This window comes from Miscanthus floridulus, chromosome 16, assembly GCF_019320115.1.
Source record: "Miscanthus floridulus cultivar M001 chromosome 16, ASM1932011v1, whole genome shotgun sequence".
In the NCBI taxonomy this organism is placed as follows: domain Eukaryota; kingdom Viridiplantae; phylum Streptophyta; class Magnoliopsida; order Poales; family Poaceae; genus Miscanthus; species Miscanthus floridulus.
Genome location: NC_089595.1, coordinates 19,135,205 through 19,147,601, shown reverse-complemented (window position 1 = coordinate 19,147,601; position 12,397 = coordinate 19,135,205).

Below are 12,397 nucleotides of genomic sequence, written 5' to 3'. Positions count from 1 at the left end.
CATTCCACTCATATTGTGCCCTGACTACGAATGGAGGAAGGTGGTGGATCTCACATCCCAAACCAACGACAACCCGAACAGGATCTTGTTCACTTGTCCAAATCAAAAGGTAGGTGTGTGGAGCTCTTGTAAAGGTGCTACAAATTTTGTGCTTTTTGATTGATTAACTTTGCAGTTTTGAATAAGGAACAGACTGGATGTGGCTTCTATCTGTGGAAGAGACACTATATGTGGCATTCTTGAGGAACAAGCGTTGCATTAGGGTTCATAATAATCTAGAAACATGAGAGAAGAGAGAAGGCAGGATGGCATGCGAGCTGGTGTTACTCGGGATGTTGGTTGGCCGGTTGCTATTGCTACTCATGAAGTGGCAGTGGGGGGACAAGTGGAGCGCAACGAAGAGAAAGGGGTTATGCCAATTCCAAATGAGATTTGTGTGTTGCTTAAGACTTTTGTGGTTGTTTGTATTTGTGGCCTTTGTGTAATGGTCTGTATTTTGATTTCTTTAATTAATCATGAAAGGAATGTAATGTGAACTGTATTTTGGTTGTTGTAAGAGTTGTTGATGCAAAAGTGGATCTGCAAACGCAAAGGGCTAATACCCGAATCGATATCCAAAGCGTGCCAGTCGATTTGACCTGTTAATCGACAAGGACGAAGATACGAGCACTTTGGTCCTGACAACAGCGATACGCCCGGAAGTCACGGCCAAGAGGTACTCACACGGAACTCGAGAATCGCCGAAGGTCGCACTGAAGCGATGCAACTCGCCGAATCAATGAGAACTCGTAAAAAGAAAAAAATATGCAAATTGACGAAGTCGCCGAAAAGTAAGTAGATGCAAATAGGAGTAAAAATTGGTTTTGATATTGATTGATATCTCCGTTACATTGCCCCTCAATCTATATTTATACCCTGATCTAAAGAGACATAACCAAAATACAACTAGGACACCAAGTCCATATCTAAGGAAACACGTGACTCTTTACATGAATCATACTCTAACAAATATAGAAAAGGAAATCAACTCCTATCTATTTCCCTGTCCGCTTCAATTACGATGGAAATCTCACCAACCTCCTTTCCATCGGCATACTTCCTGTTTCATCGGCAGTAGTCTTCAAGCCTCCCTTCATCGGCATCGACAATAACATCTCCAACCTTATCGGCAACGCCCGAGTAAATCAACTTTTCCATCGATCACCACCATTCATCGGCAACCATCTTTACAAGCTGATTTTCATCGGCTGTCAACGTATACAGTAACTTTCCACCTGCCGATTAGCCCACTCTGATCATTTTGACACGTGCAAAAAACGGTGTCAACACATGCCCCCCAATTTCGGAGTATAAAACCATTAATGCTCCGAAATTTACTCCAGATAACGTTTGCCTTCGCCCAATTACCGTAACTCATCCTCCAAGCCAAAACTTGATCTGTTATCAAATCTAATCAAATCTAGTCCTGATTCACGCACCTCAGTAAATATCGCACAATTTCCAACTACTCTTGCCCTGATTATGGTTAAGATACCGAAACAATAATCCATCGGCAAGATCCTAACATAATAATGCCGCCATTTTCAGAATTAAAATATCCTGTACCGAGATCTCTTCCAAATCATGATTACTTATCATCAAATCATCTGTACAATTCCTTGATTATCGTGTGAACAGTTACCATATCCATCTGAACCATCTCGACCTACATGCGCGCGGCATAGAGATAAGTCCAAAATACCCCTACTCCAAGCGGCTTATAAATAGATTTCTCCGGAACCCTCATTTTCTACCCTCAGACTCCAATCTTTGGCATTCTCTCTTTCCGGCGGCGACTCCGACGAACAACTGCGTGACCTCAACCAACAAGAACTTTTCTCCAGCATCAACCTCGAGTCTCCAGCTCGTGCCCCCATCTACCTCAAGATAATGGCAATCAACTTCGACGTCCCTGCGGTTCGTTCCACTTCCGTTACTTTTTACCTTGATTGCGAGTTCATACAGTTGGTAATTTTTTCTCTTTTTCTTTGTTCTTCGGATCTTCTAAACTTAGGAACTTCACAATAAATTAGTTATTCCAACCGATCAGCCGCATTTCCAATGCCTAGGACCAATGGGCAACCTAGATCCAACTGATCTGATTAATGCAGAGGTTAACAGAATCCCTTTTAGAGCCCAAAATTTCTCTCTGAATCTATGGAAAGATACATTCCGATCTTGGCCCAAACCCACCAAAGGGTGGAAAGATTGGTACTTGAGGGTTAACAGGTCGATGCAAGTACACTGGGCAGAGCGGAAGCTAGACCAATGCATTAGGCTATCCATTGCCGATATGCAAAAGAACGAGTCAATGATGATTGCAGCTGCTTACTTCTGGTCAGACACAACAAACACTTTTATGTTTGGACATGGCCCAGCTACTCCCACACTTGCCGATGTCTACATGCTCACTGGCTTGGACATTTCAACTGCCGATGAAGGCTCCATCTATGGCAGAAAATCTGAACATAGGGTGAATACCCGCAACATCGGCGGTTGGACAGGATATATTCAAGAATGCCAGAGGACCGGGACAGTTAACCAAAGGGAACATGCCACATTCTTGAATATGTGGTTAGAAAAATTTATCTTCTGTGGTCGATCAGTAGGACCAACCAACGCCTTCCTCCCCGCGGCTGAACTCTTAGCCAATGGTGTAAGGTTCCCTCTTGGCCGATACCTTCTGAGCTCCACTTATCATCTTCTTCATCAAGTGTCTCAGAAACTTTTGCTTGGCGAACCCATCGGCAACTTAGGAGGCCCGTGGTGGTTTATCAACATGTGGCTGAATGCCCATATGCACAAACGTTTGTAATGGGACTTCTTTGCCCAACAATTCCCACGAGAAATTACTGAAGACCACATGCTTGGGGATGAGGAATCGGCAACACGCTCACCCCTCAATTTTGGTGAAGCCATAATTGTCCTCCCTGGGACAGAGGCCAATGAAGACCAGATCGGTAGATTCTTCCAAAGCTTCTACAATGGTCTTTCTCGTGATCATAGGGCCTGGGTACCTTATATCGACGAAGAAAACAGATTCCCCCTTCTTTTCAACTTTACCGATGACACTCTGAATCAAGATAATGAACTCATGATGGCCATCATTACTCCCAGGGCAATCCCAGTAAACACATTCGGTAGCGGGAAAAACACCAATATCACGTATGAATTCTACAATCCATCGGCAGTATCCCGTCAATTGGCTTTTGGGCAACTGCCAATCAAACTTTGTTTTGCCGATGTGATCAAACCCAGAGAAACAATCACCTGCGGAACATATTGGAGCAAGGTAGTGCAACTCTCCCCCAATGCCGATACTACAGATGTCGATATATCCATCTGGACGCCAGCATCTTTCATCACCGAATCATATAAGCAATGGTGGCGAGAGTGGAGGGAACAACTGTTTGCAACATCTGCTCACACACATCGGCACATGATCGACCCTGAATACGCCATTCCCGATGACACAGTAAGTTTCTTTTAACTCCCTTCTGCTTTTTCCTTTCATATATCGGTAACTAACTTTCTCGTGACAGGTTAACAACCCAGCACCATCTATGAGCAAAAGTGGGAAACCCTTCGATCTTCGGCCTGTTTCCCCGATATCACTGATCGGCTACAACGCCCCCACCTTAGCTGCTTTGGCTCACCAGAAGACCCATGCCAAGACCATCACCTCCAAGTCCAAATTGGCTACAGCTAGGGCCACTCCATTGGCTGCTGCTACAACCCTGGTCAAGGCATTCAAGGTAACAACCCTGTTTATTTCTATTCATGCCGATCACAAACTGTATTAACATTAATCATCAGGGTGTAAGAGCCGCTGCTGGATCGTCATCGGCAATTCCTCCGACATCAAGCACCACTACCTCTGGCAAACCTTCAGAGGTATTCCTTTGATTTTACATTTTATCTGTTAAATATCATACCTTACACTTGTTTTGCAGCAACAAATGGGTACATCGACAAGCGTACCAGATGTTCAAGCTCCACAACCAACAAATGCCGATGCCCCCCAGCCAACCGTTGCTGAGGCCCAAGCAAAGCGCAAAGCCTTAACAGATGCCGAGGCACAGCCAAAACGACAGAAGTCCATGCCGATCCCCATATCTGCCCCAACGTCTGCAAGTCGGCCAGAATCAGTCGATGCAACTGAGCAAGCAGTTAATCCTCCTGTACAGGACATACCATCGGTCATCATACCCCAAGGGCCAACCACCGACGAGGCCACAGAGGATATCCCATCGGCAAGCTCAGCCGATCCTCCACACGGCATACTCCAGGCTGCTTCCTCCAGCCAATTATAGGAAATTGCCTTGAAACAGGTAAGCCGATTGACCTAGTCGATTTATAACATTCATACTTATCCTTAACTGACCTCTTTTTCTTTTTCTCAGGAACAAGACTCCCCAAACATCCTATTTTCCTTTGCCATTGATGTTTCTGACGATGAGGGAGAGGAAACAAGTTCTTCCCTTGCATTGGGAACAATATCAGCAGAAATTAAGTCCAAGTTGGAAGCTCTCCTGGACTTGTTACAATAGGATACCGCCCAACTGGTAGATGACTCGGACCCTGCAAAGGCAATTTTCAAAACAATCCGTGGCTAGGTCCCTACCGATGTTGAAGAAGCACTCTTCCCAGCAGCCCATTTAGAAAGCCGCCAACTGCAATATCAACGGGCTGCTCAACACATTGTCGATAGAGCAGCTCAGGCTCAACTTAGAGAAGAGATGCTACAACTGAAACAGATTGCCGATGAGAAGCACAAGGGCATCGGCAACTTACAGACTTCGGGCGCTGAACTTAAGTAGAAAATCTTAGATTTATCGGCAAAGAGGATGGCTCTATTGGCTGAATTGAAAGAAGTCGAGGCAGCCTTAACTCATGCCCAACACGAAGAAAGCCAGCTACCCGATGCCATCAAGGCCCTTCAGCAAGAAAGAGACATCCAGGCTCGCAAAGCCTTGGCCATGAAGAAAAAACTCAAGCCTGTGGAGGGTGCTGCCGATGAAGACATCAAAGAAATGAAGGAAGCCGACCAGATTCGCCTGCGTGCGATATTGGCTATCCAATCCTTGTTAAACTTGTAAATCTTATCTATTGCATCGGCACTTTTATGAGATATTGATATCCTTGTATAATTTTAGCCTATAGGACTGTTATCGGCACTTATACTTTTATGCATCCATCCAGATACTAGGGTAATATTTCTTTAAATATTTTCCATTTAATGCTCTGGGAAACACAACCCCTTCAAGGGTTTCTAGAATATATACGTTACCAGGAACAGACTGATTTATCCGATATGGACCTTTCCAATTAGGAGACCACTTTCCAAACTTTGAACTTTTAGTCCCAATCGGTAAAATTAATTTCCAGACCAGATCTCCATCGGCAAATTCCTTTACCTTCACCTTCTTGTCATACCATCTGGCTACTCTTTTCTTATTTTCTTCGATGCTAACTAAAGCCCTTAACCGATGACCCACCACATCTTCCAACTCATCCTTCATAAGAGTATCATAATCATCGGCTGTCAGCTGATTTTGAGAACGTATTCGCCTAGAGCCAGTTTTAATCTCCCAAGGCAATACTGCGTCGTGTCCATATACTAACTGATAAGGCGTTACTTTGGTTGCGCCATGACATGACATCCGATATGACCACAAGGCTTCATTTAATACTGTATGCCACATCTTAGGATTTTCTTTAATTTTGCGCTTAATGAGTTTGATGATCCCTTTGTTAGAAGCCTTAGCCTGACCATTAGCTTGAGCATAATATGGAGAAGAATTTAAAACTTTAATTCCCATACCTACAGCAAACTCATCAAATTCTCCTGATGTAAACATAGTACCCTGATCGGTAGTGATATTTTGAGGAATACCAAATCGGTAAACAATATGCTCTTTCACAAAATCGATCATATTAGCCGATGTCACCTTCTTTAAAGGAATTGCCTCAACCCATTTTGTGAAATAATCGGTAGCAACTAGAATAAATTTATGTCCTTTGCTCGATGGCGGATAAATCTGACCGATGAGATCGATAGCCCATCCCCGAAACGACCAAGGTTTAATTATAGGGTTCATAGCTGATGCAGGCGCTCTTTGAATATTACCAAACTTTTGACACCCCTGACATCCTTTAAAATATCTAAAACAATCTTCAAGAATAGTCAGCCAATAGTATCCATTCCTTCTGATCATCCACTTCATCTTGAAAGCCGATTGATGCGCTCCACACACTCCTTCATGAATTTCACCCATCAAACTTTTCGATTCATCGCTGCTAACACATCTGAGTAAAACTCCATCTATAGTTCGATAATATAATTCATCATCGAGGAGCATATACTTGGTAGCTTGGAACCTTATACGTCTTTCAACCTTTTTATATGGATCCTTTAAATAATTAACAATCTCCTTTCTCTAGTCATCGATATCGACTGCCGATGTTAGCACTTCCTGAATAGGCTGATACCCTAAAGCATGCTGAGCTAGTCGATTAGCCTCCTCATTATGCAGTCGAGAAATATGTTCAAGACGAAAATCTCTAAACCCTTTCAACAATTGCAAACATCTTTCGTAATACGAAATTAAAACTTCACTTCGGCATTCATAAATCCCAGCCAATTGATTTATAACTAGCATAGAATCACCAAAGATTTCAACAGCATCGGCACGTATCTCCTTCAGCAATTCTAACCCTTTTATCAAGGCTTGGTATTCAGCCTGATTGTTTGTTGATGTAGCAACAATCGGCAATGAAAACTCATACTTCCTTCCTTGAGGTAAAATCAACACAATGCCGATCCCTGCTCCTTCACCACATGTGGACCCATCGAAGAAAAGTGCCCAAGGAGCAACCTCCAGAGAGTCCACTGTATTACAATGCTGAGTGACAAAATCAGCCATAACTTGCCCCTTAACTGCCTTAGTCGATTCGTAACGTAGTTCAAATTCTGATAATGCTAAAATCCACTTGCCGATTCTACCACTTAATATCGGCATCGACAGCATATACTTGACTATGTCGTCTTTGCATATGACCGTACATTCGGCAGATAACAAATAATGTCTTAATTTGACACAAGAAAAGTATAAACACAGACATAATTTTTCGATGGCCGAATACCTTGTCTCAGCATCCACTAATCTTCTGCTCAAATAATAAATAACACGTTCTTTCCCTTCAAATTCTTGAATAAGAGCTGAACCGATAACGGTATCATCTGTTGACAAATACAACCTGAAAGGTTTCCCGTGTTGAGGTGGAACTAGCACTGGAGGATTCGTTAAATATTTCTTAATTTCATCTAGGGCTAACTGCTGCTCAGCTCCCCATACAAATTCCTAATCGGCCTTCAATTTAAGTAATGGACTGAAAGCCTTGATCTTACCCAACAGATTAGATATGAATCTTCTAATGAAATTAATCTTACCGATCAAAGATTGCAATTCAGTTTTATTGGCAGGAGCAACCACCTTGTTAATTGCATCAATAGTCTTTGATAAGTAGATCTCCACTAATGTAGATCTCCACTAATTGCATCAATAGTCTTTGATACAATTTCAGATCAATCACTACATCATCAATGTAGATCTCCACTAATGTGCCGATGTATTCATGAAAAATAAAGTTCATAGCTCTTTGATAAGTAGCGCCGGCATTTTTCAAACCAAACGTCATGACTATCCACTCAAACAACCCTACATGACCTGGACATCTGAAAGCAGTCTTGGGAATATCTTCTTCAGCCATGAATATTTAATTGTAACCTGCATTACCATCCATGAAGCTGATAATTTGATGTCCGGCTGCAGCATCAATCAATAAATCAGCAATCGGCATTGGATAACCATCCATCGGTGTGGCTTTGTTGAGATTCCTGAAATCAATACAAACATGAAGTTTTCCATTTTTCTTATAAACAGGAACCACATTAGAGATCCACTCTGCATATCGACACTGCTGAATAAACTTTGCCTCAATTAATTTAGTTATTTCGACCTTAATGTCAGGAAGTATATTAGGGTTGCATCGGCGCGCTGGCTGCTGATGTGGCCGAAATCCAGATTTGATAGGTAACCGATGTTCAACTATCGATCGGTCTAATCCAGGCATCTCAGTATAATCTCAAGCAAAACAATCTTTATACTCTTTTAACAAATCAGTTATTTGCTGCTTACACTTGGAATCTAACTTAGCACTAATAAAAGTAGGTCTTGGCCTATCGCCATCACCAATATCTACTTTTACTAAATCATCTGCCGATGTGAACCCTTGACCTAATTTTCCATCATCGGCAAACCTATCCATTAAAACTCTTCTTTAGAACTGACTGCTTGGATCGGTGGAATTTCATAATCAGCAACTCTAAGGAACTCTTTTTCCCAAACTTCTCCTGATATGCATTTAGTTCGCTCATAAGTATCTGATTCTGCCGATGCGATGATATAAGAAGAATCACTAGGGACAACCTCAATCTTATCCCCAATCCACTGTACGAGGCATTGATGCATTGTAGAAGGAACACAACAATTAGCATGAATCCAATCTCTCCCTAGAAGCAGATTATATGCACCCTTGCCATTAATAACAAAGAACGTTGTCGGCAAGGTTTTGCTGCCGATGGTCAATTCAACGCATACTGCCCCTTTAGCCGGTGACACATTGCCTTCAAAATCCTTCAGCATCATATCGGTTTTGGTCAAGTCTTGATCTCCCTTACCAAGTTTCCGATACATCACATAAGGCATAATATTAATCGCAGCCCCTCCGTCGATAAGTATCTTAGATACAGGCTGCCCATCAACTCTGCCTTTCACAAACAAAGCCTTAAGATGCTGTCTCTCGTCATCGGTAGGTTTCTCAAAAACAGCCATCATCGGATCTAGTGTCAACTGAGCTACTTGATCAGAGAGAACAACTTCTTCCTCATTATCAGATAGTGCCAAAAACTCTATCGGCAACATGAATACCATATTAACATCTGCCGATGGACCCTTATTTTTGTGTTTTACCTGCCATTGCTGATGACCAGACTTCTCATTGGAGGAATTTTCCTCTCGGTATAAATCCTCCTGATGCTCACGCTGCATCCTTCTTTTCTGTGTCTTTGTCAGACCCTCCGGGCACCATCGAGGAAACTTGGTCTTCCAAACCGACTGATAATAGGTCCCAGTTGATTCTACACGACGTATATTAGGGTCCCTATAGAATATTTCTTCATCGGAACTCTTGCGTTTGCCATCTCCTCAAGCTCCTCTTGATTCCTTGGAAAATATCCAGCGTGTTTACCAAGCCTCTCATGTACACTAAGTCTGCCCCCCAGCCGATCATGCACTGATGCTCTGCCTCTGATCGGCTCATTGATAAATAAACCCTGATTGCCAGGTTGAAACCTCCTTTCTGACCGATTGACCCCATAATAACCATTGCACTCAGGGCAATTTTCAACAGTTGGCAATCTAATACCTTCTTCCCAGCAATGGATGAAAAACGGGCACCTCCAATGATCTTTATGCCGATACCATTCTTCCCGACGTCTCTCTTCTTGCTGTTGTCAATATCGGTCATTATGCTGACGCCAACCCTCCTGCTGCCTTCGATGAGTAATCACAATGCCAGGTCGAGGAGGATTTTTGGAACTACTGCTTTTTCCCAGCAAACCCTTACTTTTTGCATCATCGGTAGTTATCCGATGTTGGGGATCCACTGATGCGTTTTTCTCAGCAGCCTCTGACGTCAATACCTTGGTCTTCCCTTTGGCCTCCAACATATTTGCTGGAAAAGGGTGTTGATCAATTTTCATCGGCTTCTGGGCCTTGGAAGTACCAAACTTAATTCTCCCAGATTCAATAGCCGATTGTAACTGTTGCCTGAACACCTTGCACTCATTTGTACTGTGTGAAGTTGCATTGTGCCATTTGCAGTACAAGATCTTCTTCAACTCTTCTGCCGATGGGATCACATGATTAGGTGACAGCTTAATTTGGCCCTCTTGAAGCAGAAGATCAAATATCTTGTCGGCCTTGGTGATATCAAAGGTAAACTTTTCTGGCTCTTTCTGACCAAAGGGACAAGATATCAGCTTTTTATTTTTAACCCACTCAGCTAAGCCGATAACTGGTTCTTCATCAGAATCAGAATCTCCTACTTCTTCAACAAATAATACTTTTTTACTCCAATTCTTTTTAGGCTCAAAGACCCTAGTATCTTGATCAGAGATCCTTTGCACAAGATGACTGAGGCTTTCAAACTCCTGAGAAACATATCTATCTTTAAGATGTGGCAATAACCCTTGGAAAGCCAGATCGGCAAGCTACCGATCATCCAGCACCAGGCTGTAGCACTTATTTTTTATATCTCGTAGCCTTTGCACAAAGCTTTCTACCGATTCATCATTACGCTGTCTCAATTTTACTAAATCGGTAAGCTTCTTTTCATGGATTCCAGCAAAGAAATACTTATGAAATTGTTTTTCTAGATCAGCCCAAATAATAATAGAATTTGGTGGTAATGAAATGAACCATGTAAATGCCGATCCAGACAAAGATGAAGAAAATAATTGAACTCTTAATTCATCTCTGCTAGCTGCCTCTCCACATTGAATAATGAAGCGATTGACGTGTTCCATTGTTGATGTATCATCTTGCCCAGAGAATTTAGTGAAATCTGGTACCTTGTACCGATTTGGGAGAGGAATTAAATCATATATAGGAGGGTATGGAGTCCGATAAGAATAAGTATTGACCTTGGGCTTTATCCCAAACTGATCCTTCATAATTTCTGCTATCTTATCGGCCCAAAAAGCATCAGCCTCCTGCTGACGAACTGGCTGAATTTCTACAGGAGGTACCTGCTGATATCCCTCCACATATCTTTGTGGCCCACGATCTCCAGCAATCGGCATATTTGCCGTTACTTGTGGTCCATTAACCTGTTGGAAAGGATTCATCGGCTGAGCTGCCGATACTTGATTCTGGAAACCAGCTTGCATATGACCTTGTTGAATCCCTGCAACCTGCTGATTTTGCTGAACTGCATGTTGAACAGGTAACTGTCCTGACCAACCATTATTAGAACTCATCGGTATAAAACTTACCGATGGCTGGTAATTTGCTGACATTGTTGGATAATTATAACCAGCTTGAGGCATGAACTGAACCCCAGTTTGACTCATAGAAGGGGCTTTCTGCTGCATCGGCAGTAAGCTTGCCGATGGACTTGAATTGGATGTTTGAACCAAAGGCATCTGGAAACCTCCTGGAGTTGGTTGCACAGTAGTTGCTGTAGCATATTGAGGCACTTGAGCCATCGGTGAAACAGCCGATGGTATAGGAGCTTTTCCTACTGCATCAAACACTTGAGGTAACCCAGGATTGAAAGCAGATGACTCCGGAGGCATACCATATCCCCACCAATTAGCAGGAATCTGGCTATTCTGAGACACAGGGCCGGACATAGCTGATGCCGATAGATCTATATTAAGCTGAACTCATCCTCCTGGTAGTACCGGATCTGATCGTATCGGTGTAGATTGAATATTAGGTAAGCCTGCCGATACTAGAGGAGAAGTAACTTCTGTACCCACAAAGGCCGAGGGAGCCGATGGAGTATTGACAGATGCTGGCTCTGGTTGGTGATAGGAAGGCCCAACATAATGCGGTGACGCTTGTCTTTCTTTGAGAGTTCGAACCACAGCATTATGAACAGTATTGGACAGCACATTGGAATGATTAATCAAAGCATGATTTACTGCAGAATTAACCATCTCTTGAAGTTTACCAGGATTGGAGTCAAAGGTAACCAGCCGAGGCAACGGCAAATCTTGCTTCTGGATGACTTGTCCACTCTTGTTTAGGCTAAACGATCTCAGACAAAGCTGCCTGTATTCTTCTATAGCCTTTTCCATGGCCTGCCTCTGCTCTTCCTTAAGATCTTCTTCTGATACCGCAATAATGTTCCCTGAATCGATCTCGGGATTGATCATATTGATCGGATTGATTGGTTCCACCGAGCGTGCCAAAAGATGTGTTGATGCAAAAGTGGATCTGCAAACACAAAGGGCTAATACCCGAATCGATATCCAAAGCGTGCCAGTCGATTTGACCTGTTAATCGACAAGAATGAAGATACGAGCACTTTGGTCCTGACAACAGCAATACGCCCAGAAGTCACGGCCAAGAGGTACTCACACGGAACTCGAGAATCGCTGAAGGTCGCACTGAAGTGATGCAACTCGCCGAATCAATGAGAACTCATAAAAAGAAAAAAATATGTAAATTGACGAAGTTGCCGAAAAGTAAGTAGATGCAAATAGGAGTAAAAATTGGTTTTGATA